Raw genomic sequence first — 27390 nt, forward strand, 5'->3', positions numbered from 1 at the left:
AATGATACTGGGACTAAAAGTCCAAAGTCCTAGATCTTAAGGCTCCATTACTTGCTTGTTGCAAGTTCCCCAATTTATTCAGCTAGTATTTAATTTCTTCATTCAAAAGTCATTTTTCTGGGCATCCGTTCTGTATCTAAAAATACAAAAAGTAACAAGTTTGCCGGGGGGGGGGAATCATATGATCATTGCAATAGATGCAGGAAATGCATTTGGTCAAAGTCAATATCCTTTCACAGTAAAAATTCTTAGCACACCATGATAGAAGTCAAATTATTTAATCTGATCGTAGATAATCCCACAGATACATCATACGCAATGGTGAGATGTTGGAGATCAGGAATAAGACCAAGATGCCCAGTATCACCATTTCCTCTCAACATTCAAGGTCTTAGTTGACGTAATAGGCCAATTAGGCAAAACAGAGGAACAAGAGTGAGAAGGACTGGAAGTTGTCCACTCTGTCACATATCGAGGATCCATAGAAATGTAGGTCTGTTTCTGGGATCTCTAATCTGTTCCGTTGGTCTAGTTGTCTACATATTGTATACATAGAAAATTCAAAATGACTTCCAATAAACTATTAAAGTTAATCAGAAAGTTTAGCAAGGCTTCTGGATATAAAATACTTACAAAAATATTCATGTTGGGGCGCCTGGGTGGCACAGCGGTTGGGCGTCTGCCTTTGGCTCAGGGTGTGATCCCGGCATTACGGGATCGAGCCCCACATCGGGCTCCTCTGCTATGAGCCTGCTTCTTCCTCTCCCACTCCCCCTGATGTGTTCCCTCTCTCGCTGGCTGTCTCTCTGTCAAATAAATAAATAAAATCTTAAAAAAAATATTCATGTTACTCCTTTGTGCAGTTACAAATAGAAAATGAAAATCTGGGGTGCCTGACAGTTTCACTCAGTAGAGCATGTGACACTCAATCTCGGGGTTGTAGTTCAAGCCCCACGTAGGGGGTGAGCATACTTAAAAAGAAAAAAAAAGGTAAGAAAATGAAGATTGACAAAAAGGTGCCACATGAATAGACAAACACCACCAGAACAGATTATAGAGCCTGGAAACATACCGAACTTCTATATACCCTTAATAGATGTCGGAGTGACATTACCCATCAGTCAGAGGACCGTCTTTCAATACGGTGCTACACAATTGGCTATCCGTCCAGCAATCATCAAAAACCTAAACACGTGAAATAAAAAGTATAAAGATTTTAGAAAGAGGGTGCCTAGCGGGCTTAGTCAGGACAGCATGCGACTCTTGATCTCAGGGTTGTGAGTTCAAGCCCCACATTAGATATAGAGATTACTTTAAAAAAAAATGATTTTAGAAAGAATATCTTCGTGACCTCAGGACAGGGAAGGATTTCTTTAAACAACACATAAAGAACAATAATCATAAAGAAAAAGATTGATAAATCTGATAACACTAAAATTTAAAGCTCCTGTTTGTCAAATGGTATAATATAGAGAGTGAGAAGACAAGCCACAGAGTGAAAAAGGTGTTTAAAATACAAAAAACCCACCAAAGCCAAATAGGACATAGCATAAGTGAAGACCTCCTACAAGTCAATATGAAAATGGCAGACAACCCCAGGAGAAGAGTAGGTAAGAAACTTTAATACAACATCACAAAAAAAGGCAATACCGATGGCCAATAAACATATCAATATGTTTATTTTGAATGCCAGTTGAAATCATGAGATACCATTACAAATCCTCCAAATCAGCCAAAAATATAATAATAATAATAATAATAATAAATTTTAATCTGGTAATAACCAGTATTGGTATGACAGTAGAGCAAGAGGAATGCCATCCCTTTTTGGGTGGAAATGTCACGTGGTGCAACCACTGTGGGAAACAGTGAGGAATTCTCTTCTGAAGTTGAAGATCTCTAAATCCTTTGACCTAGCAATTCCACCTCTAAGTATGTACTTTAGAAAAGCTTTCCCAGTCATACCTGGAGACCTGTTCAAAACTAGTCATAGTTGCATGGTTCTTATAACCAAAAACTGTGAGGTGGAGACACTCTGCGTTATATATTCCCACAACGAAATACTATACGACAATCTAACCAATCAGATAGGTTGCACACAATGACGTATGAATCTCACAAACATAGTTATAAAAGAAAACATGCAGTAAGACTGCATTCATATGGAATTAAAAACAGACATAATTACATTGTTTGACAATGCAAGTGTGTGTACTAAAATTATTAAAAAAAAAAAAAAAAAGCAAGGATAGCGTCATTATAAAAGCCAGGCTAGTAGTCATCTGGAGTGGGAAGAAGGGGGCTGAAGATCGAATTGTGAATGGGGAAGGGGCATGCTGAGGAATTTCAGGGTGCTTACAATGTTGTACTTCTTGACTTAGATATGTAAGCGTTGTTTTTATCATTAAAAATTAGGGACATCTAGGTGGCTCAGTCAGTTAAGCATCAGCCTTCAAATCAGGTCATGATCCCAGAGTCCTGGGATCAAGTCCCGCATGGGGCTCCCTGCTCAGCAAGAAGTCTGCTTCTCCCTCTCCCTCTCCCTCTGCCCCTCCCCCTGCTTGTGTGCTCGTTCTGTCTGCCAAATAAATAAGTAAAATATTTTTTAAAAAATTACACATGTACTTTTTATATAAGTGAGAGTCTGGGGAAAGATATGTGACAAATACATAACATAGTATTAAGATTCAAAATATACAAAAAATTACTAAAAAGCAATAGGAAAAAGACAAATAGATTAGTCAGGGTCTAGTCAGGAGACAGAAACCACACAGTAATTTGAACAGGGAAAGCTCACGAGCTAGGAACGGGGGTTAGCTACTAAGCAGTAAAGAGAGCGAGAAACGACGGAGCAATAGCTGACCTTGGCCCCCGCGTTTCCCAGAGAACGGAGGCACAGCACCCACGGAAAGAACCAGTCTGAAAGAGCTTCAGACCTCATTGCAGAAGGTGTGTGTTGGCCCACTAGATGGCAGAGAAGTTCGCGGAGATGACAGCGGCCAGGGCTGGCAAGCAGAAAACTGCCCCCTTGGGCACGAACCAAACTCACAAGGATACTGCTCATGGGAGAGGAGCAGCTGGGAAGCCGCCCCCTAGGTGCCAGGAGAACTCACCTAAGAAGATGTGCCCAAGGGGCGCCTGGGTGGCACAGCGGTTAAGCATCTGCCTTCGGCTCAGGGCGTGATCCCGGCGTTATGGGATCGAGCCCCACATCAGGCTCTTCAGCTATGAGCCTGCTTCTTCCTCTCCCACTCCCCCTGCTTGTGTTCCCTCTCTCGCTGGCTGTCTCTATCTCTGTCAAATAAATAAATAAAATCTTTAAAAAATAAAAAAATAAAAAAAAAAAAGAAGATGTGCCCAGGCTGCCCCTAAAACTCACCGGGCAGCCTCGGGGGTGACTCTGAAACTCACTAGGCATTGCAGCCCTGGTTACCCCACAGGCTAGTGGTCACTACGCATCACAGGAGCAAGAAAAGAACACAGGAATCAGGAAGAGAAGCGCCCCTTTCCTCCAGTGGGGTCCCTCCAGTGCGCTCTACACACAAGGCTTAACATCATGGCGGCCGCCCAGGAGAAATACTTGCAAGGTTCCAGCTTCGATAACTCAAAGCAGGGCATTCCAGGATGGGTTTAGTGCTGAGAAGCATGAATTGTTAACTGGCATCACAAACAGTAACACAGACTGTCCTTAGAAGGGTAGAAGAGAAGGTGGTGAAGTATTTATCTCCAGGGAGAGAAACTGAACCCACAGCAGGGTCAAGGGGCGTGCTTTGCACGGGCAGACCCCAAGGGAACTGCCAGGTATGAGATGCCCAAAAGGAAGTCTGACCTAGTATGTTTCCTGCCAGAAGCCAGGTGCCATCAGCAGAAAGAGGCTGGCTATTGGACCATCAAACACGGAAGCCAAGCTGGGGTGGCTAGCCAGAAAAGGCATTCTCCTCTCTATGGAACTGTAGGCGGAGGTCCTCAAAAAAATGTGAGAGGACCTCAAAAAAAATCCATAAAATCACCTCACAAGACAGTCATCCTTGGACTTCTACCCAGAGGCACCAACACCAGATTAGTGTCGAAATCACCAAGAAAACCTTTCCCCTCCCCCTACTCCCACCTTCAAGGGACGCAAACCTGCAGCTGGTGAGGGGGGAGGAAGTGGAAGAAGAAAAGAGAAGATGCCTACCAGACATCCTGCCCACCTGCAACACTCCAAGCCTGGGAAAAGAGAAACTTTTTTTTGCCCCAGAGAGAAAGAGAGAGCAAGGGTGCGTGCACGTGCACATGAGCGAGCAGGTTCCCGAGCAGGCTGGGGGATGGCAGGCAGAGGGAGAAGGAAAGAGAGAATCTCAAGCAGGTTCCACACCCAGCACGGAGCCTGACTCGGGGCTCAATCTTACAACCTTGAGACCATGACCTGAGCCAAAATTAAGAATTGGACACTTAACCAACGGAACCACCCAGGCGCCCTGGAACGAGAAACTTTAAATTGAACAAGAGTCTGCAGTTTTTATATCAGATTGGACTGGACTTTTTATTGCCCCATCTGCCAAACCCACAATGAGGGTAAGCCCATAGAGATGGTGCCTCTTGGTCCCTTTCTGCACCTCTCATTTATTCAATTTCCTAAGGTTGATTCATATCAATCTCTTTCATAATTAAATGAGGTGGGTTTTTTTTTCTCCCTCCAATGCACAAATATTGTCTCTGTCTTTGTTGCTAAGAAACTTTTTTATGATCTTAATCCCTACTGGAGACCAACCCTCTCCATTTCAAGCAATGGAGGTGCTCATTTCACTTGAAAGATTGTTTTCAAAAATCTCAAAATTCTTCCTGATTCCACATAGTTTATATTGTCCCTGTCTGCCTCAGAGTTCAGAGGAAATCAAAAATTTTTTCCTAAAACACAAGTTTAGCTAAAATACGTGCCACAACAAATATTAAGTGGCCTAAGTCATTCCCCTTTGGCTAATAAACATTGCAGAAACTTCAACATGTAAATTAATCTGAGTTCATGCCATCTTGTCAGAAGACACGTACAAAATAATCCTGGTTTACCCCTACTATTAGATGAAAGAAAGAAAGAAAGAAAGAAAGAAAGAAAGAAAGAAAGAAAGAAAGAAAGAAAGAAAGAAAGAAAGAAAGAAAGGAAGAAGGGAGGGAGGGAGGGAGGGAGGGAGGGAGGGAGGGAGGGAGGAAGGAAGGAGACAAAGGACTTCAAAAGCACTCGTAATTGTGAGCTCCTGCCAAGTTCTTATGGGTTTTGTGAAATATTATTCACATCACCACAAAACGATTCACATATCCTTCCCTACTTCTGCCATCAGTTTATACCCTGGTTGATAGATCCATTTTCAAGACTACCAAAGGAAAACTTCTTTAGATTCATGCTGGAAGAGACCTCACCTTTTTTTCTTGAGCCCATAAACTGCCGTCAGGCACCAGGGCTTTATGGCACAGCTATATATATCACTCTATAAAAAGATACCTACCCCATGGCAAAGACTCAGAGGACTAGACTCTTTTCTTAAAGCATTTAATGGACATAATCACACTAATGATAACAGACAGTGCACCACACATGTATCTGTGTGATCTCCCTATAAGTTAAAACTTCACCCCCCAAAAAAACCTGACCCAAATTTACTCAATAATCCCATGTTTCCCTGGGAAGCCGAAACTTAAGGAAGTGACTCTGTGATCTGTGCTGCTGGTAAGGAATTCATTTTCCGACTGAACCTTTCCTGAGGCCCGTGATAGTGTTTACGATGTAAAAGTAGGCGCGCCTGGGTGGCGCAGTCCTTAAGCGTCTGCCTTCTCTGGGAGCCTGCTTCTTCCTCTCCCACTCCCCCTGCTTGTGTTCCCTCTCTCGCTGGCTGTCTCTCTGTGTCAAATAAATAAATAAAATCTTAAAAAAAAAAAAAACAATGTAAAAGTAGACAGTAAAATCTTAAAAAGAATTTTTGGAGGTCCAAACCAAAACTCAGACTCTTATCTGAGACTAGCAAAAAGACTAGGGAAAAAATTATTTCAATAAAGAGTGACTTTCTGAGTGTCCTTGCAAGACACCTTCAGATCCCAAGCACTCACTTGTCCTCTGATCCCGCGGAAGACCACTGCAGTCATTCTGCTGATTGGACTCAGTGCCACCATGACCTCATGCGGTCTGGGGGTTTCTTGCTGGAGAGATTGTTCTTTATTCCTGTCTCCATCCCTGAGGCTTCCAACAGTGGTCTTGCCCTGACTGTAAAACACTAGTTTATCCAAAGTGTGCCTCAAAAATATTTTGTTAAATGTATTGATGTCCTGGGGCGCCTGGGTGGCACAGCAGTTAGGCGGCTGCCTTCGGCTCAGGGCGTGATCCCGGCATTACAGCCCCACATCAGGCTCCTCCGCTATGAGCCTGCTTCTTCCTCTCCCACTCCCCCTGCTTGTGTTCCCTCTCTCGCTGGCTGTCTCTATCTCTGTCAAATAAATAAAATCTTTTAAAAAAAATGTATTGATGTCCTGAGTGGACCACTGATCAGAGTAATATTCCGCCGTCCCTGTTGTTCGCAGCCTTACCCTGCTTTTCTATCTCCCAATCCAGGGGGCTCTCCAAAACTTCACTAGACGAAAGCTAGGTCGAAATACCCAGGTTCTGGGGACTGCTTCTATCTCCAAAAAGAACATGCCACTCTTATTTAAACCTCATTTTACAGTTAATCCTGGCTCAGAGCTAACAAAGACCGAAATAGAAAACCCTGTCCAACAAATAATTCAAATAAAATCGTAAACCAACACCCATCCACCCACCCGTTTTCATGCAGCCCATTAACATTCATTGAGCACTTACAAAGTGTCAGGCAGTTTATTAGGGACTCGGAATAGCTCAGAGAACAAAAAGACAAAATCCCTGCCCTTTATGAAGCTGCTGTTATAGTGGGGAAAGGGGGTGTGGACAATAAGCAATATACCGGATTGTTTCAAGAAACAGAAACCACACCACAGATTTGAAGAGAGAACTTAATATAAAGAATTGTTAACTAGGTATAAAGCTGTTCGCCAGGTAAGCAAAGGGTTAAAATGCTAAGAGAATTTCAAGGCGGGGGGGGGGGGGGGGGCGGCTGAGGACCATCACACTAGATGGTCCCAGCAGAACTAAAACTCAGACCTCTGAGGAGAGGTGCCTCCTGGCTGGTGCTGGGGTCTCGGAGGGGGTGCAGCAAAGCTACTTCTGGAAGGGTTACAAACCCTGCAAAGCCTGCCCCAGGAAGGACCTGCCACGCTGGGTGATGATATGTTGCAGGGGAGAAGCTCAGGGGAGCACAAAGCAAACCGGAAGTAGCAAGTCCCTTCCCCCTCCTCCTTCGCTGCCCCCTCCCTCCAGCTTCCTTAGAGCCTAACCGGGACCAGCTGGCAAAGCGGAAAGGTCCTAATTCAGAGTGCCAGCACCAGCCCTGGAAAGAATAAGGGAAGCTGGGTTAGGCACAATAATATAGGGATAAATTCTGTTACCAGATGGGAAGCGTTATGGGGGAAAATAGAGTAAGGTAAAAAGGATCAGGAATGTGGGGAGGGGGACGTGTCGCATTTTAAAAAGGGTAATCAGGGTGGGCCTCATTGAGAAGGTGATGTTTGAAGTGTAATTTAGAGTACTGAGATTTACCACTAATCGAACAGCGATGTCCTCAAGGTGGCTGCCGCACGGCCAGTAACTGTCGGGACCCAGTGAAATTCATCCTTCAGGTTTTTCTTAACTAGATTTATATTTCAATCAGAGCTGCTCCAATTTCTCACTTGTCCTTTCTCCATCCTATATAACAGGCTCTGGACTGAGTGTGGGATGTGAGCTTACAAAGTCCTTTCCTGAAACGGAAAAGATATCCGATCGAGTTTATTACAGGTGAAATCACCTGACATGACTCCATATGCCAAGAACATTCTAAAGAAAGCTTGTTCTCAGAAACAGAGACCTACAAGGTATACACACACACACACACACACACTCTTCAGGCTATGAGAACACCGATGTCAAGGCTGGGAATAATCAAATTGGTAAAAGCAATCTAATCATCTCAGAAACCATCTTAAACAATTGGCATATTCCACTATACAAAATGTAAGGGCTTGCCAGATAAAGAGTAAAACCTTGAGTACGGTGACCCACAGAATCAAATATCCTTGAACTACAAATGAAAACCACAAGGATATACCACAACATACCCATCAGAATGGCTAAATTAAAAAGATTGACAATGACAAGTGTTAGCAAGGACCTAGAGCAACCAGAATGCTCACATCTTGCTGGTAGGAATATAAAATGCTACAATCTCCTTGGGAACCTGTTTAGCAGATTCTTCTAGAGCTAAATACATGCCTACCTTCACATTTTGCAATTCTCACCCTAAGTATACACCCAAGGGAAATGACTCCACAGAAAGACATGCAAAGAATGTTCCTAGCAGCCTGAATGTACTAGCCAATGACTGGAAACAATTCAAAGGCATGGAGACTTGAATGGGTAACAAACTGGTGTAGTCACGTGGTGGACACTACAACAAACAGCCATGTGCACACGCAGTAACTTGGATGAATCTCAAAAACATAGAATATTAAGCACAAGGAGCCACACACAAGAGCACATACTATATACACAAGAACAGGCAACACAGAGGACAGAAGTCAGAACTGTAGCTGCCTCCAGCAGGGGGCTGGGAAAGAACACAGGAAGCTGAGTGGGTTGCTGGAAACCTTCTCCATCTTCATCTGGGTCCTGGTCACATGGATGTGTCCACATGTAAAAATCCACTAAGCACTTAGGGTTGGGACAGGCTATGAACTTTGTCATCTGTATGCTATTCCTCAGCAGCAAACAGAAAACAGAGAGGAAGGGAGGAAGGATGGCATCCTTCTTAGGAGGCATGGTAAGAAATCAAAGAGTCTATAATCATCTGCTGACTGCTCAAAGAGGGGTACGTGCTTAAATCTATCAACTGTGATGTGGCTTCATAAATCCCGATGGACGCATGATAACCACATGAAAACCAATGACAAAGAGAAATTTCAAACTGCTGTAAAACCTCTAAAGGTTATTCGAGGGAGCCACACAAACTGGACAGTTGCCACTGAGGGACACTAAGAAAAATCCTTAGAGTACTAAAAACGGTCCTCTTAGTTTTATGTCTGTGTTTCCTCTTTAATGACAAATAGAGGTGCCCTAAATCTTCCTATAGACAAATAAAACTGCTCCTAATCAAAAAAAGCAGTTAACAAAATATACACATAAATCTAGAAAGGGGGGGTGGAAACGGTTCTGATACAATGCTTATCCAACTATAATTTGACAATTATTCTTTGGAATAATGGAGAAGAATGTGGAGGTCTGGCCGCCACTCAGTGTTTGGGCAAACATTTCAAAACTATGCTTCTCTGTCTCCCCAGTAAAATATAAATATCCAAAGCCACCTAAGCACGTTGATGACCAAAGCTGGTTCATTAACTGCAAGACATTTTTCAGATGGCTGGTCAACCGTGCAAATCTCCCCATGTTCAGATAGTCCAGATAGTTCGGCATTTGATTTTAAAAGAAACAATGCAATGTGCCACATTAGGGGTTACCCAGGTAAGATGCAATATAGCCATACCTTGTAATATCATAGAGCACTTAAAAATCATGAGGTCTTCAGAAAAAAAAAAATCACAAAGTACAAGCCTACCTATTCACATGGCCAATAAACATTTAAAAAGATGCTCAGTTTCATTGAAAATCAAAGAAACATATGTTTAAACCTAAAGATATGTGTTTTACAGAATTATCTGTAGTAAAAAAAAAAATCTAGGAAAAACCTAAATGTCCATCAACAGGGAAATGACTGTAAGTTCTGGTGTACGAATAACTACAGAATACTACGCAGTTGCAAAAAGAGTGACGTACATCTACGGCCCTGACAAGGAAAGGTGTCCGTTATACATATTTTTAAAGCCACAGGATAATATGTATAGAGAAGCTTTTCCACTTAAATTTCAGTGTGTACAGTTTCACAGAAGTACAAACTCCAGAAAAAAAGCATGTTGGTTCTTCCCTCCACCGACAGATGCCATTGGCTATAGGGAAAGGTTAATTTAGACTTGCCACTGTGAACAACACAGTCCTGGTCGCTGTTCTTGTGACCGATGAATCACTCGCACGTCATTGACCCCATGATAACCAATAAGCATAAAGCCATTGCATCTTCAAAGTGCTAATAAGAGACAAGCCATTACAAAAGAAACATATGTAGAAATAGCATTTACTTCGAAAGTGGTGAGAAAGTGAGGAGCGTAACGGTACATGTGCTTCTGGAAGGAACTGTCAAAGTGAGAACAGTTTTTATTTTCTTTTCCTTTTCTTAAAGTAGGCTCCACACCCAATGTGGGGCTTGAGCTCATGCCCCCGAGATCAAGAGTCGCGTGCTCTACCGACTGAGCCAGCCAGGCGCCCTGGGGAACGGTTTTACATGCCGTATAGGGAAAGACCTGTGTCCATTCCATCAAAGATGAGCAGAGGCAAAAATGGAAAGTGAAACTGGTGGACAGAAAAATGTTTTCATCTGTGGCTAAATCATCAGAATCAAATCTGATAGCTCTCTGCTAATTTGTCTGGAAGTAAGCAATGGGAAGGGTGAAAGACCCCAATTTAAGTCAGCCTTGAAGAATTAAAGGAGAGGGAAGGGGAAGAGCCCCAGGACCAGGAGCCACAGGTAACTGGATCCTCTGGATACCCACCAGCCCACCAAGCTGTTCCACTGCTCGAGGTTCCATGTGCTTCCACTCCTTAGAGATAAACAGTGGGAGGGGGGATTGACTCCCAGCCCTGGAGGTTGGAGGAAGAGGGAAGAGTAAAGGATGCTCCCACTTGCGTGCTAACCCTGGCAGGGCTTTTGTATTGCCAACATCACCTCCCAGGTACCTGTGCGGGAGGAACGTGAAGATTTGTCCCAAGACACTCAAGGGACAGGTGAGGCGAACCCGTAAACCAAACCAAACAAGTCCTGGTCACAAAGGCAGTCATCCAAGTAAGTCCCGAAAAAGGTAGCAAAATCGTTTTCCTCCAGGACCCCCCCACACACACACATGCCTCCACCCTCCCACACACAGGTTCAAGGCAGCCTTGGTCCAGGGATGGCCAAGGGGAAGGGTGGCCTTGTTGTTTTCCATAGGTTCTAGAATCTATTTCCCTTTGGCTTGCATAGTTTCTCTAGGGTTGATTTTAAGGAAGGGAGCTAATGAAACTGGTCACCAAGGAGTGACCAGGGCAGAGAAGCGAAACCAGCTTTTTCCCATTTCTGCCTCTTCTTGGAATGCCATCTGCCACCACGCCCCTATAATATTCTTGCCTGATGCCATGACAACCAAATGTTAATTTAATTGTTTTGCAGGAAATCAAGGTTTCATCCAGAAGCCGCACCAGGGGCCACCTGGATGGCTCAGTAGGTAGAGCGTGTGACTCTTAATTTCAGGGTGGTGAGTTCCAAGCCCCATCCCATGGGTAGAGCTTACTTTGAAAGAAACAAAGAAAGAAAGAAAGAAAGAAAGAAAGAAAGAAAGAAAGAAAGAAAGAAAGAGAAAGAGAGAGAGAAAGAAAGAAAAAGAAAGAAAGAAAGAAAGAAAGAAAGAAAGAAAGAAAGAAAGAAAGGAAGGAAGGAAGGAAGGAAGGAAGGAAGGAAGGAAGGAAGGAAGGAAGGAAGGAAGGAAGGAAAAGCCAGACTGGCCAGACTGAACTGAACCAGTCAGGACCAGTGACCTCCTCTTTGAGCTCAACAAAAGGAGATGAATCCTCCTTTACTTAGTGACTTCTTTTATCTGGTTTTCAATCGAGTAGATCCTCTCTCCTTCACCCAGACCCTTTTCCACTTGCCCTTACAAAATCTCTGACTCTCCCCTTCAAAGAGAAGGATTTGGGGCTTGTGTCTCCCTCCCCCATCTCCTCTCCTTTTTCAGCCTTTCAAATAAACTTTTTCCTTGCTGCACCCCCAACATCTCTGCCATGAGCTTTGCTGCATGGCTGGCACACGCAGATGTGAACTAGCAATCCAAACTAGCTTATCGTTTAAAACTTGGGAGTTCAAAGTGTCTTAAGGTTTTTTAAAAAATATTGTTGAAGTATAATTTGCACACAGAAAAATGTACAGTTCTTAAGCATACAGTTTGATGAGTTTTGACAAATATAGAAAACACTAATACCGATACCTAAAACAAGGTAAAAGAGTTAAGGTCTCCAGAAAAAGAAAGATGAAACATAGCTTTCTTGACCTAAGTCATATTAGGCTCCTGGACATCTTGCACGATCTATGCCTAACCTGCACTACTTGCCCAAAGCACATTTCTTGCAGAAGTTCCTGGGGTATGTTGAGATTGCGAAAGAATCGACCCCAGTAGTCAGTGATTTTAAGGGAACAAAAGAATATAAGAACAGTCACTATCAGGCCAGGAGATAACCTAATCATATCAAGGACAATAAATCAGTGGTAAAACTCCCAGTGCTGATTCAAGAGTAAAGATTGACCTGATACACATTCTTGAGTTATCTTTGCCAGATTTAAACCCCTTTAAGGACTCAGATATCCGACCAACAAAAGCCAGGGAATTGATGGTGCCGATCTTGTCTTCGATCTACTAAGACCTGGACTATGTCACGTGAAGATGACTTTTGCCCCAACGCCAGGCTGCCTTCCCCATCGTGCAAGCCCCTCTGTGAATCTGTGTGCACCCTTGGCTTCCAACGTCCCCAGCTTTGTTGCTGGAGAAGACACTGCTTTGGGAAATATCACTGTTGTTCTCCTTTACTCATTGCAAGTAAAACCCTTCCTTTTCCTATTCTTTGGCTCAGTTATGTCTTTGGCTCAACAACCACCAAGAGGTGAACCCAGGTTTGGGTAACAGTAGGACCTTTTTATCAACCATGTACCTTCAAGAAACTTTGCCGGTCGAGTCCCTTCAGAGGTGACCCTGTTCTGATTTTTACGGCCAAATATTAGTTTCTACCTGCTCATGAACTTCATGTCAAGGGCAATATTACATGTATCTTGCTTCTTTCAGGCAACCCTAAATATATTTTTAAATCTAAAAAAAAAAAAAGTTTACTTTGAATATAGGTTGGGAGGGCGGCTAAATTCATCTGGCAGAAGCGCTTGTGTCAGCTAAGTACCATTTACTTTGGGGTACCCCACTTTCCATAGCATCTGCCTGGCTCCACTTATCTGGGAAAAAAAATCTGAAACAACAGTTCATCTTAACACAAAAATATAGAAGGAAACATAGTTGACTGCATATAATGTCACAAACATTAAGTCCACATAGAAATATTGAACATTACTTGAAACCCAGGTTTGAAATTATCACTCTTGGGGCAATTGGGTGGCTCAGTTGGTTAAGCTTCTGACTCTTGATTTTGACTCAGGTCATGATATCAGGGTCATGAGATTAAGCCGCCAATTGGGCTTCCCACTCAGGAGAGAGTCTGCTCGGGATTCTCTCTCTCCCTCTCCCGCTGCCCCTCCCCCTCACCTCTCTAAAATAAATAAATCTTAAAAAAAAAAAAGAAAAGAAAAGAAAAAGAAATCATCACTCTTGGTCCCCACAAGGCAGGGGCCCACAGCGACCACAGAGCCAAATGCAAACACACTTATTAAGTCACCCCCTTCAAAATAGTCATAGGCCCTAAGTGACCAATTACAACCAAGCACAGGTCCTAAGATTATCAAAAAAGGGAACATTCCATGCATCCCCATACTCCCTCCCTGAACCCTATTAACTACGGCCCCTCACCACCGCCTCGGGGTGGACAGTCTCTCCTTTGCCTTCCTGCCCGCCACTCCCTGGTGGTGTTTTCAATAAACTTCTATATATTTGGTTCCGCCCGGGGTTAATTCTTCACTGCTCGTGGTGCCCGCCTCCACCTGATTCAAGCGCCCCACATTTCGTGGCCCCCCAACCCAGATGAGCCCCCGCATTGTCCTGGGTTCTCGGCTTCATACCCTGCTTCCCTCTCTCTTCACCCCCCCTCCTATGGAGCTTGCTTAATTTCCCAAAAGTCTGACCTCACCCTGAGAGCTCCCTTATATTTGCCAAGTGCAGGCAAAGCCTTCCAAATCATTTTCCATTTACTAGAATTTTCTGTCACCATTTTTTTTCTCCTCGAAAGGAACTTTTCTCTCCTGCTGAAAAAAAGGGGAAAAAAAATCTTTCTGTCAAAAGGTCAGTGACCATGACCCTCAGAATGATACCCAACAAAGAGATTCACAGGTGAACAGGAATGTCCCAGAATTGCCACAGTGATATGCGGGGCGGGGGGGAGGGGGGTGCTTCTGTGTTTTTTGTGCACAGATGAAGTCCCATCAACAGATATCACCAGCTAACACGGGTGGAAGGGCAGGATGCCAACTGCCTCCTCTCTGGGGCTCCTGGCCCCCTACTGGATCTCTCCAGGGGCTGCCAGGGGGTGTCTCCCATGTCCTCTGCCCACACTGACTTACTCCGACTACACATCTTGTGGCCCCTCTTGGACCAAAGCCCCTGTGTGCCATGGAGTGGCCTCTAATGTATCTGCCAACACTGCCCAAACCATTTCTGCCCTAAGGCACCAATCCCAGTGGGCACCTCTCTGGTGCCACCAGCATCACACTGACTTGGACACCCAGCTCAGCTCTGATTGCCCCACTCTGGTCTGCAGCTTTGAGTTCCCAGAAGCCGTTGCCACCTCCTTAGCAACTGTCAAACAAAGCTGGACATGAGTTAAAGTGCAAAAACAGATTATGTTCAGTAACTACTGACAGTTGGGAAAAGTGCTGAGCTCTGTTCCAATTTCTGCAGAGGTAACTGGGCGTTTTAAAGGAAAGATGAGGGAGGAGGGAGGGAAGAGACTGGGGGATTATCCTTCCTGACAATTATTCTTCAAAGGAATGGCTCTTAGGATCTTAGGCAAGCCACTCCTGACTTCTAGGAGATAGTTCTACTTCTCAAAAGGACAGAAGAAGGAGTTCTAAGCCCTTTTTAGTAAATGGTCTAAGAAAGAGAGGTCAGAGCCTATGCCAGGTTCTGGCTAGAACACAGTAAGTTCTTTTGACAGCCCTGAGTTTTTCCAGGCAGGACCTCAAAAGGGGGCTGAGTCAACCCAGAGACTCCTCCTTAGGCTTCTAGAAGCCCTGCTAGGGTTGGTCAGTTCTCTTAGTGTGGGGGTTTGGACAGAGTCGTCATGTGTCAAACTTCTTGCAATTCTCACCACCCATCACTCTGATCCTCCCCCTTAAGCTACTGACCTTGCGTTTGCTACTTGCCTACCTGCCTCCAACCTCTGCCTGCCCTCAAGCTGCCAACACCACCGCCAACTGCCACTTATGTATCTGTCTCTGCTATTGCCTGTCCGCTGCTGGCGGGGGAGGAACTCCACTTTCTCTGTTGCTTGGGCTCCTGTTGCTACGACTCTCTCAACTTTTCCACCCAGAGCACTCTCCTTGCCCAGTGTAACCAGGAGCCACCACCAATGGGTTCCAGCTACAGCCTCACCCTGGGCAGAGGGCCACTGCTCACATCGCACCCAAGGTGCCATGTCTGAGCTCAGAGGGGGCCGGATTCCTTCTTCCCCATTGACACCTCTCTCCCTGAAACATAATCCACCTAGAGTGGGGATTATGAGGATCCATCCACCCACCACCACTCCACCCCAGGCCACCCCCACCAAAAATGCTCAAATAAATTCTATCCCAAGTGAGAGCAAAGTTCAAATTATTTCCCCAGTGCTCCCAGGTTTATGTAGATAAACAGCTCTAACCACACAGCGGGTACTATTTTTTTTTTCCATTTTACAATGTAATCTGTCGTGGATTTTATTTTTGAATCCTTCCCCTCATCAAGACAAAGCTAGGGCATTTGAACCTCTCCCTCTGGGAAGTGATAGAGGATATAGCAGAACAAAGAGTCCATTCTTAGCTTTTGAGTTTCAAAACAGACCTTGAAATTCATGGCCAAGGCCATATTTGAGGGGAGGAAAAACAGGGGGAGGAAGGCAAGGGAAGGAGGATGTTGACTTTTTAAATCTAAGTCATGAAAGATTCAGCACATAAAATTTATGTCTCAATAAATTCAGAAGAATGTGCAATAAAGTAAGAGCAGTTTTTCCAGCCCCAGGACTGCGAGGAGAACACGTAAGCTTAGTGTTGGTGTGGCGCTGAGAAGGGGCCCTTCTCCCTGCCACCCTCAGTCCCTGGTCCCTTCCCAAGAATGGGAATAACAATAGAATCCCGTAAAGGCTCACTGAGGGTGCAAGAGCAGAGAAGACCAGAAGTGGCTGCCCTAGGGGGCTCAGGAAGCTCAAGCTCTGGGCCCCTGACTTCCAAGGCCCTACACCTGATTTTATAATAGTAATATTTTATTTTCTTGAGAGGTCCCCCAGTACTGCATAAGCTCCAGGATCTGCCCCTGAAGGACCCTGTGCCTCACTTCTGGGCAGGGCCAAGGAAAGCAGCAGGCCTAGGAGGACCTGAGCCTGCCATGCGAAGAAACTCAGGCAGCCTATTTGAAGATGAAACTACAAGGAACAATGACTCATCCTCACTGAGGCCCCAAGCAACCCACCAGCTGACTGCTGTTGTAGAGCGATCCCAGCCAAGACCAGCAGAAGAACCGCCCCACCCAGCCCACATAGCCAACCCATAGAAGCCTGAGCAAATAAAATGATGGTTGTTATAAACCACAAAGCTTGAGAATGGTTTATTGCATAGCAATAGGTAGCTGATAAATTGAATTTGGACAAAACACGTATTGACAAAAAGAAATAAATAACATAATCATTTCTATAGCATGAGCTTTCCATTTTAAAGATGTGTATACCTATGTATTCTGAGTATATGCAGAGAAAACGTCTGGAAGATCATACAAGAGACTGACCAGTGATTGGAAAAGAGGGCTGTGGGAGAAGAGAGGACACTTTCCATAGGTTTGGGTGTTTACAAACGTGCATTACATTTAAATAAAAGGAAATTCACTGAGTTCTTGGCTATGTACCAGACACTGTGTTAGGCATTAGGGTCCAAAAAGGAGCTAGACATTGTCCCTGCCCTCAGGAAGTTCCCAACCTGAGTGTGGAAACATACAAACAGACCAGTGGAGCCATGCAGACACTATGACAGTGATTGGGGGGGGGGGGTGGGAGGGCAGGCAAAAGAAGCAAATGACCAATGCCATGTGGCAGGGCAGGAAATCAGCACATCTGAACAGATTGAAAAAGTTCACAGGGAAGGCTAAAAAATGGCTAAATGCTGGTTGAGCAAATTCAGAGAGGCGCTGAGAGTCAGGGCAGGGGGCGGGGGTGGCACTTTCCTCTCTGGACTTTAGATCTTCAGTCCAAATGAGGGAATCAGGCTAAAGCTCTAGACCTTCACCTTCTCTCTCTCTGCTCAGGTGGCATGCTCCTTATACAGTGCAAATTCCAAAACTAATACCATATTTAGCAGGGGCTCAACATGTGGATAGAACTAGAAAGCAGGCCTCAGGGATGTGAGCTTCTTCAACAGACTTCTGCAGGCAAATACTATTTTGTGATTCAGATGCTACCTGTGTGGATTTCAGATGTCAGGTATAGTTCAGGAAACGTTTTCCCTCAGCCATCTCAAGTTCTCAGCTAGGGCTCTGTAACAAAAAACAGATTAACAAGAGAAAAACAAACAGAACTTACAGAACTTTATTAACATGCATATCTCAGGTGTACATGGGAGAAACTCAGGGCTGAGTAACTCAAAGAAGTCGCTTAGAACTCAGGCTTTTGTAGCATCTTCAACAAAGAACAATACATTTCTAGAGAAATGGCAGGACACAGAAAAGTGGTTTCAGGCTTCCAAAGGTAGCAAACTGTGTGAAGATAAATAAATGAGGGAAATTAATGGAGTAAAGTTTGTTTTAAGATTCCTCAGGTGCCATCTCTGGGCTGATGAAACCAAAGTAAAGAAAGACTTATATCCTGTCTTCAGGCAGAAAGGGGGAATGTATAGAGACCTTTTCCTGTGCTCTCATTTTCTTAATTGCCTTCAGCTCAAAATAATTCTTAAGTTAAAGAGGCATATTTTAGGATGACATATTCTGGTGTCCTTCACAAGTTGTGTGGACCAGGTATCCATCTGCAGATGAAATCATTGAAAAAGTTGGAAATTATGAAACAAAAGATGATGTCTTAACCTGGCAGCCAAGGCAGGTTCCTAGAACTTCAGTAGGATGGAGCAACGAAATGGGAAAAAACTCTGAATTCGGAAAACTGAGTTCAAATCTGTATCCAGGGGCACCTGGCTGGCTCAGTCAGTTGAACATGTGACTCTTGATCTCAGGGTCATAAGTTTGAACCCCACATTGGGCATAAAATTTACTTACAAAATTTTTTTAAAATAAAATCTTTTTTAAAAATATCCTCAGGGCACCTGGGTGGCTCAGTCAGTTAAGTGTCCAACTTTAGATTTCGGTTCAGGTCATGGTCTCAGGGTCATGAGATTGAGCCCTGTGTTGCGCTCAATGCTCAGCAGAGAATCTGCTTGAGTTTCTCTCCCTCTTCCTCTGCCACCCTCCCCTCTGCTCTCACTCACTCTTTCTCTAAAAAAAATAAAATAAATTAAAAATAAAAAATAAATTAAAAAATTTTTTAAATCTGGATCAGATGTGTGATCTTGGGCAAATTATTCTCTCTCAAATCAATTATTCTCTGTTTCTCCATTTATATGTAACTCAAATGTAACTAAGCCTCCTTGGACCCACCCAAGACTTAAAGTCAATCTCACACATAATCACATTAAAATATGTGCACGCGCGCACACACACAAACACACACACACACACATACAACTGCAAAGGCAAAGATGAGTAATGTGTGTTTTTCCTTAAAGTTTGGAGGAGGGAATCACAGCGCGTATCACATAGAAAACTTCCCAAAAATCTTGGCTCTGTAGGGGAAGAAAAATAATTTTCCCTTTACACTTCTGAGTTCTTGGCTGAGATCCCTGAATGAAAGATTAACAAGAGAAAAAAGCCACCAAAGAGTTAGCTTTAGACTTCAGGATTAAATACCATCTTAATAGGGAAAGGGGAGAGGGGATGTAGGCCTCTAAGGGGAGAATGAGTGATTTTCAAGAAAGCTGAATGGGCCCTTAGAGGAATACAGGGAGATGTGATTTCCAGGTGTGGTGTCACTTCAGTCACCTCTCCTGTGATAAGAGTCCAGTTCAGCTTCTCTGGCTGATGAAGCTCCCAGGGAAGGGATTCATGACAATTGAGTTCCTTTTGGAAGACTAATTTTTAGGCAGATAAGGGGAGTTCAGAGAGAGCCTCTCCCTGCATTTGCTGTTTTTCAAGTGCCTATTGTTCAAAATAGTCAATATGCCAAAGCAGCATATTTGGGGTGGCAGGTCCTGAACTCTCACAGTCATTTATTGTGGTAGCATGTTGTGCTGGCCTTCAGCCCTTTCCTCAAATTTCTCCTCCTTGACAGTGGCCACAGTTTTTCTTCCCTCCATCTCTGTCTTTCTCTGTCTCTCTGTCTCTCTGTCTCTCTCTCTATCTCTCTGTCTCATCTCCCAGCCTCTCTCCATCCTCTCAGCCACTGATACCCCTCAAGCCTTACCCCCCAGGTCCAGCTATCCCTTTGCTCTGCATAGAAGTGACTCCCCCTGGCACCCTCCTTGGAGGATTCTCTATAACTAACTGTTGAAATACTTCTGGTCTCAAAAACTAGAGGAAGGACACAGACCCCACCAAGTCATTGAGAGGATTAAATGAAATAAGTATGTCAAGCACCCAGTACAGCGTGGCAAATGCATGCTGCGCTTTTTGCCTTCCTTTCTCCTGGACAGTAACTGATAGATCGAAGTGGAAAATGGGACAGTAAAGCAAGCTGCCCTAAAGAGAACTGTTGATCACTGAAAACCAGACTTTGTGCTGAGATTTTGGTGTACATGACCTTGAGCCCCCCTCCTTCTACCACATCTTTCTAAAGTCCTCACAATCCCCCTTCACCGAGTCATCCTGTTGTCTTCAGACATTACTTCTTGGGGCCACTTCCCTACCTGGCTCTTACCCTGTTCTCAGCTACCTACCAGTAGGTGTTCATGGACTTCCCTAAGTAAGCAGGTAAGTTACTGATAAGGGACCCACTCTCCCTCCTTGCTGCCTTGGAATCCCCTCTACATTCTACTCAGGAGCCATTGATTATTCCAGTCCCTGGGAGCAAAAACCCACTGCCCCCAGGTCTTCCTCCAAACATGCTGTTTGGCAACTTTTTATAAAGTGAAGCATGCATCTGCCTCCATGTGACCCAGCCATTCCACTCGGAGTATTACCCAAGAGAAATGAGAGGATATGTTCACACAAAGACTTATACACAAATGTACCAAGCAACTTGACTTGTAGTAACCAAAATCTGAGAACCACCTGAATGCCTGTCAACAAGAGAAGGGACAGACTACAGTCACTCCACGCAATGGAACCAGCAATGGAAAGGAATGAAGGGCCAGTCCAAGAAGCCACTCAGGTGAATATCAAAACATCATGCAGAGAAAAGAAGGCCACCAGCAAAGGGTACACGCTCGATGAGTCCATTTATATGAACTTCTAGAAAAGGTAAAACTAATCTGTAGTGACAGACGATGGAGCAGTAGTGACCAGGGACCAGAGGTGGGGGTGGGGGTAGGGGAGTAACTGCAAAGCAGCAGGAAGAAACTTTGGGGGTTGATGGAAAAGTTTCATATCTTGATCGTAGTGGTCATTCCCCGAGTGTATACATTGTCAAAACTCATTAAACTCTCTGCTTGAAATGGATGCATTTTGTCACGTGCATACCGTACTCAGTGAGGTTGAGCTCTTAAAAAAAGGTTCTGTTTCAGCAGGGCTCTCAGTGGCAGGCTCCGAATATAACAACTGGAACGTAACAACTGGAAGAAGGGGCTGTTCCTAACCTAAGGAAAGCCATCCCCGATTCTAAATCTGGGGGGCCCTGCAGCACGCTTCCCAGAAGGCTTTGTCACTCAGGGTCCAGTTTCCTAACTGGGTTCACCATGCCAAAGTTCATCCTGCTGTGGGCTGAGAGCAAGCCTGAACTATTTCAGGCCCAAGAGCAACATCCCTGAGAGGTTCTATCTGGAAAGAGTGGGAGATCGCCATGGCAACCTGTCCCAGGCCCAGCCCTGGCAGGGCTCCAAGACACACAAATAAAGCCATAGGAATGTGGTGCAGGGCTGGGGCAGGGCAACTAGGAAGTTGCCAAGTTTCCAAGAAAATCAACTGTGGGAGGCCACAGCTTCTAGAAGGTGTCAGTAGGGAATCGGGTCCCAATAGGATCAGCCCGAGGGAATGTAATACATTCGTACATACACACACACATCAACACATACCCTGCTTGGAGGACAGCAGTATTGTTTTTGAAAAAGAGAGCTGATAAATAAAACCACTGGCTTCTGAACCTGCCAACAGTGATCCTGGTGGCCTAGGTCACTTCCTGGTAATCTCAGCGAGGCTCTGAACTAGTTACCCACATGGCCCACTCCCTCCCCCACTCCTCCTCGTCTCACCTACTCCATGAGACCTTCCGTGATCACCTTAAATCAAATTGCAGCCTCCCCTCCACCCCCAACTCCTGCTCTGCTTTCTTTTTCTCCATGTCACTAAGCACCACCTGACATACCATGGTTTACTTAGTTATCCGGTTTGTTGCCTTGTTAATGTCAGCTCCGTGATGGTGGGGATTTTTGTCTGCTTTGCCTGTGGCATCTCCAATGCCTAGAACAGAGCCTGGCCCATGGTAGGTGCACACGGAGTGTTATAGAGTGAATGTGCGGCCTTCTCTGGAGATGAGTTTTCTCATCGGCAAAACGGGGATAATTCTACTCCCATGGGGTTCATGTGGAGGTTAAAGGGTTTAAGGCCGTAGGTCAAGTACCCAGCCCTTAGTGGGGGCACCAGTGTGATTCACAGTTACAGCTTTCCTTCGGTGAGATGTAATCATGAACAGGTGTCTCATTATCACCCCTTAGCACTTCGGTCCTTTTTTAAGAAGACCTTCATGGATCTTACCCTGCCTCCCCAAACCCTGAGCCCAAGAGCTTACCTGGGTCCTAGTTCTGCAAAACCACTTGTTGGTAAAGACAATGGAACCAGAGACTGGGTTCTGTCTCCAAATATTTGTTAGGAGACTGAGTAAATGAACTAATCCATTCCTAGGAAAGCAAGCTCTTAGAAACGTAAAGACGATTTGAACAGGCAGACAATGTGTCACCTGTAAAAGAAGAGAACAGGTATTTCTTGTATTCGTAACATGTGCCAGATAGCGAGTTAGGCACCTAACATGTCTTATGTTGTTTTACCCTTGTGTCAGCCTTACCAGGAAGGTATCCAAGAATGAAGAAATGAAGGCTGAGAGGCTGTGACACCAGCCTGAGACCTCACAGCACTAAGCGGTGGGGCAGGAGTTGAAGTCGGAGTTGCTCCAGCCCCAAAGCCTGAGTCTTCCTACAACCTACCCCACCTTCTTTGAAACTTCACTTGGTAAAAGGTCACTCTGCCAAGCTGGGGAGTTTGGATATATTTTGTAGACAATTCTAAAAATAAAAAAGCTACTGAGTAGAGATGTACAGGAACTCCTAGGAAGGGAAGAATTATTTTTGCCTGCGATACATCAGAAAAGCTACAGAGAGGAGCTGCAGGGGACTTGTATTTCTGGTTCATTAACTCCTCTTTGTGGGGGCTATCACTGGCTTTGGGTTCCAACATATGACAATGAACAGCACTCTGTCTTCATACAAGGTTTCCATCTTGTCGTATTTTCAGCAGGTCATTCCTTTGAGGTCCTTTATTTTTATTTATAGCCTTGTGCATCATTTCATTGCCAGCATTTAGCATGTTCTGGCAACAGCTGCTTTCTGAGGGGTTAGAGCCTCCCGCACTACAAACCTGTAAGAAAAAGCAGAAAGCGTAGAATCTGAAGCCTGCTGGCACCAACTCTCCATGTTCAACAATTTCACGTAGGTAGCTTGAAGTTAGCCTAGGTGAAAGTCTTTACAACGCAGAAACTGACAAATGCTGCAAATCAAGGTTTCTCCCCCATCTAGAGAGCCAGTCGTGAAACACAGCACCAAAACACGACTGGTTCAGCTGTTGTAAAAGGAGTCAGAAAACTTGAGTTTTAGCTTCATGTTATTACTCACTGTAAACCTTACGAAGTCATTTCACTTCTCTTGACCTCCATTTCTCTATCAATTAAATGTGGGGAGATTGAGTAGATGAAAAAAACCAGGACTGCTAGGTGCTGAGTTCTTCCCCAAAAAGAAAACAGCTTGGCAATTTGTCAAGCAATTTTCCATATTAAAAAAAAAAAGAAAGAAAGAAAACATTCATTAATCCCCTGAGGAGCCCAAACAAGTTAACGTAATAAATAAATTGTGTCTAAGTGGTGAAAATCTCTCAAAATCTGAAACCTGGGGGAAGGCCAATTAAAGCAGTCACCCTTTGTTGCCTTTAGCCCCATGTGCCGAGCACTGAAATGGGGCAGTCACTGCTAGACAGAGACGCTATCACGCTGGAGAAGACCCAGTCTGCCCTCCCCTCCCTGAGAGCTTACCGGGGAGGGAGGCAGACAGACAAGCAGGCATGCATCATAATAAACGGGATCTGGGCTCTGATGAGGTAGGAACCAGGCATACAGCCGGGGCACTATCCAAGTTGGGGAGCTGAGCATGGCTTGGGAGAAGGAACATCTAATGGGAATTAGGTCCAGAGGTCAAACACCATAGGAACAGTGGGGAGTTGCAAGTCATCAAGATATCTGGAACGCATGGTGTAAATTAATCCCAGAACATTATGTAGGCCCTTTGGTATCAGGTAGAAGAGTTCAGAACTTATCTTTAAGGGCAGTAACTTGAGCCTTAGAAAGCTCATTCAAGCTGTTATATGGAGACTGAATGGAAAGGAAGCCACATTGGAAGCTGGGAGACCAGTTCAGTGGCTCTTGCAGCAAATGAGAGTCTGATGACCCGAGGCAGAGAGTGAATGGATTAGGGCCTCGAGAGACTGTGATTTATAATAAGAAATTCGTATTTGGTCTTTGTCCCCAATCCCTGACACAGGGTTTCCGAAACCCTTATAAATTCCTAAGTGAGAAGAGCACAAGGAGCATCTTTTGTCTTATTGAAGGGACTCTAAGTGGGCTCCCGATGGTTCTGGGTAGGGGCTGCTCACTAAAAAGAGCAAGCCCGGGCACCTGGGTGGCTCAGTCATAAGCATCTGCCTTCGGCTCAGGGCGTGATCCCAGAATTCTGGGATCGAGCCCCACATCAGGCTCCTCCACTGGGAATCTGCTTCTTCCTCTCCCACTCCCCCTGGTTGTGTTCCCTCTCTCGCTGGCTGTCTTTCTCTCTCTCTGTCAAATAAATAAATAAAATCTTTTAAAAAATAAAAATTAAAATTAAATAAATGAATGAATAAATGAATGAATAAATAAATAAATAAATAAATAAATAAATAAATAAATAAATAAAAAGAGCAAGCCATCATTCAAAGCTTAGAATTTCCAGGCACCCACCCCCACCCCCACTTCTCCAGATAGGGGAGAGGGGCTGGACATGGAGTTAATAATTGACCATGCCCATGTGAGCAAGCCTCCATAAGACCCCAATAGCACAGGGTTTGGAGAGCTTCCAGGTGGGTGAACACATCCACATATGGGGGAGGGGGGTGACACTCCCCACCTCTGCAGGGACAGAAGCTCCTGGGCTCAGGACCCGCCCAGACCCCACCCAGTGTATCTTGTCATCTGGCTGTTCATCTCTATCCTTTATCATATCCCTTAATAAACTGGTAAGTGTTTCCTTAAATTCTGTGAGCTGTTCTAGCACATAATCAAATCCAAGGGGGAAGAAGTCATGGAAACTTTCAATTCATAGCCAAGTCGGACAAAAAATGTGGGTAACTTGGGGACCTATGTTTGTGAGTGGCATTTGAAGTGGGGGGGTAGTCTCTTGGGACTGAACTCTTAACCTGTGGGATCTGACACTATCTCTAGGTAGATAATATCAAGAGTGAGTTAAATTGTAGGATACCCAGCATGCGTCACAGAATTGCTTGGTGTTGAAAAAAACCCCACGCATTCTTGACCAGAGGTCAAAAGTGTTGTCTATGAAAACAAAGGAGAAGACCCTCAGGTTTTTCCAATACAGGCCTTTCTGGTTTGGGGGTCTTCACTGTCTCCTGGGGACTCCGTGTCCACGTAAACACCGTGTGCTTTTCTTGTTCATCTGTCTTGGTCCATTTAATTCTCAGAAACCCAAATAGAATGGAGTAAAGCTTTGTCTCCCCTACAGAGCCTTTAGGGCTCCAGACCTGATTTTTATTTTATTTATTTATTTTTTAAGTAGGTTCCACACCCAATGTGGGGCTCAAACACGACCCTGAGATCAAGAGTGAGATGCTACATCCCCAGAGTCAGCCAGAGGCACCACTGATTTTTATCTCTGTATTCTGCCAATCCTCTTCTCAATTTAAAGGTCTCTGTCTTGAAATAATGCAAAATAATAGGTGGGGGAGGGCTGCAGTAGGGAAGGAAACGTCCTTAATGCCCTCCTTGCTGATAGACTTACTCCCTTGAACCAGCAGGTAATTCTTACGGAAAGTTCTCTTGAAAGGCCTGACCCTCTTTTGAAGGACTTTGCTGAAAGGAGCAAGAAATCACCAGTACACAGAAACTTTCTAATTTTTTTTACCATTTCCTCTACTTTGGATTGGTACGAGTACGTCCCAAGGTATAGCAGAAAATCGTTTGACTAAATGCCACTAATGAGGGTCTCCAACTTTCCTGTCAGCAGTGATTAGGACCTCATTAACCACCACCCTGCCTCCTCCAAGTCAGTCAGTTCCAGAACTCAGAGTCTGGAATTTCCAGAAACCACCTTAAAATACTAAAAACTAGGGATTCCCTACTGTATGCAACAGAAACTGACTCTGGCTGATTATGCAGAAAATAAGAGCATTAAAATGACATCAAGAGCCCACAGAATCTGTGCGAAACTAAAAAAAAAAGAAGAAGAAAAAAAAGGTTGGTTCAAGATTAAGCTTCCAAGAAAAATACCTAAAACCGAAACCCTGGCCTCAGGAAGAAACGGCTGCTTCTGCAGCCGCCATGATGCCCTTGCGCCATTGTTGGTGCTATGGCCGGCATCTCCACTTGACTACAACCACTACTGTGCCAGTAATGCTGTCCCTTCTGCATCAAGAACTCAAGTCAACTTGCAACTACCACATCCCTGAAATCCATTCACCTCTGCCACCACCCTTGCCAGGAAAATGGCATCCACTCCAAGCCTCCTTCCTCAGATTGCTCCCTCCTGAATCAAAGTCTCGTGTGGCTGGGTCTCATTGGCACAAAATAGTTTACAGGCCTGAAGACTGACCACGAAAGACACTGGGAAATACCTTTCTGGGTTCCACTCCTTGGGGAAATGGGACTCATGGGGCTGGAAATTCCCCCAAACAGTGAAAAGTGCTGAGAAGCCAGAAAACAAAGTGTCTAATACAAGGTTTATGTGGGGCACTCAAGGGGAGCAATCCCATAGATGATAAACACGCACACCTATAGTTCAGGAGAGCGAGGGAGCGTAGGGATGGTGTTACGGGTACAGTTGCATCCCCTGCCCCCATATTCATATGTTGATGTCCTAACCTCTAGTACCTCCTTCCAAATGTGCCCTTATTTGAAGATAGGGTCTTTCCAGCAGTAACCAAGTTAAAATGAGATCATTAGATTAGGGTGGCCCTAATCTAATATGACTGGTGTCCTTATAAAAAGGGGAAACTTCAACCCCGGAAGAAAGCCATATAAAATGGAGGCAGACATCTATAAGCCAAGGAGCAGCAAAGATTGCCAGCAAATCACCAGAAGCTAGGAGAGAAGGATAGAACAGATTTTTTCCTCACAGCCCTCAGAAGGAACCAACCCCTTGATCTTAGACTTCGAGCGTCTAGAATATGAGACGACAAGTTTCTGTTGTTTGAGCCACCCCGTCTGGTGTTTTGTTACAGCAGCCCTCGGAAACTAATACAGGTTTAACGATGCAAAAGCGCAGACCAGGGAAGGCAAGGGAGGACCGATATCTGGGGGACATAGTGACAAGAAGCCATTTCTTCCTTTGTGATAACAGGAGGAAAAGCAGAGCGTGCATTGTCTGAGACTGGATTCCTCAGAAGCCGCCCCTGGGATGAGGATGCCTGCGCAGGGACTTAGGAGGGAGCATTCCCAGGAATAACCTGTAGGGAAGTGGGAAGAAGGAGCAGGAAGGAAAGGCGGGGAGCAAGAATGCAATGACAGCCAAGGGTCCTGAACAGCAACCTGATGTGGGCTCACCCCACAGGAGAGCTCTTCAG

At 44.7% G+C, this 27390-nt stretch overlaps 1 long non-coding RNA gene across 4 annotated transcripts in view; it reads right to left on the reverse strand.

Moving 5' to 3' along the window:
- LOC123782218 (uncharacterized) overlaps positions 1-27390 on the reverse strand; it is a 48317-nt gene that overhangs the window by 10454 nt on the left and 10473 nt on the right. The window contains exons 3-4 of one of the 4 annotated variants that reach the window (XR_015722770.1): positions 17563-22929; positions 7640-7839 (exon numbers count right to left, since the gene is read on the reverse strand). This is a non-coding gene — a long non-coding RNA (uncharacterized LOC123782218). Of the gene's footprint in view, positions 1-7090; positions 7840-13954; positions 22930-27390 lie in introns of those variants that run through there. The other 3 variants (XR_015722768.1, XR_015722769.1, XR_015722767.1) reach the window with 3 other exon arrangements.

The sequence above is a fragment of the Ursus americanus genome, chromosome 33 (assembly GCF_024610735.1).
Source record: "Ursus americanus isolate L20-20 chromosome 33, mUrsAme1.1.p, whole genome shotgun sequence".
Taxonomy (NCBI): Eukaryota; Metazoa; Chordata; class Mammalia; order Carnivora; family Ursidae; genus Ursus; species Ursus americanus.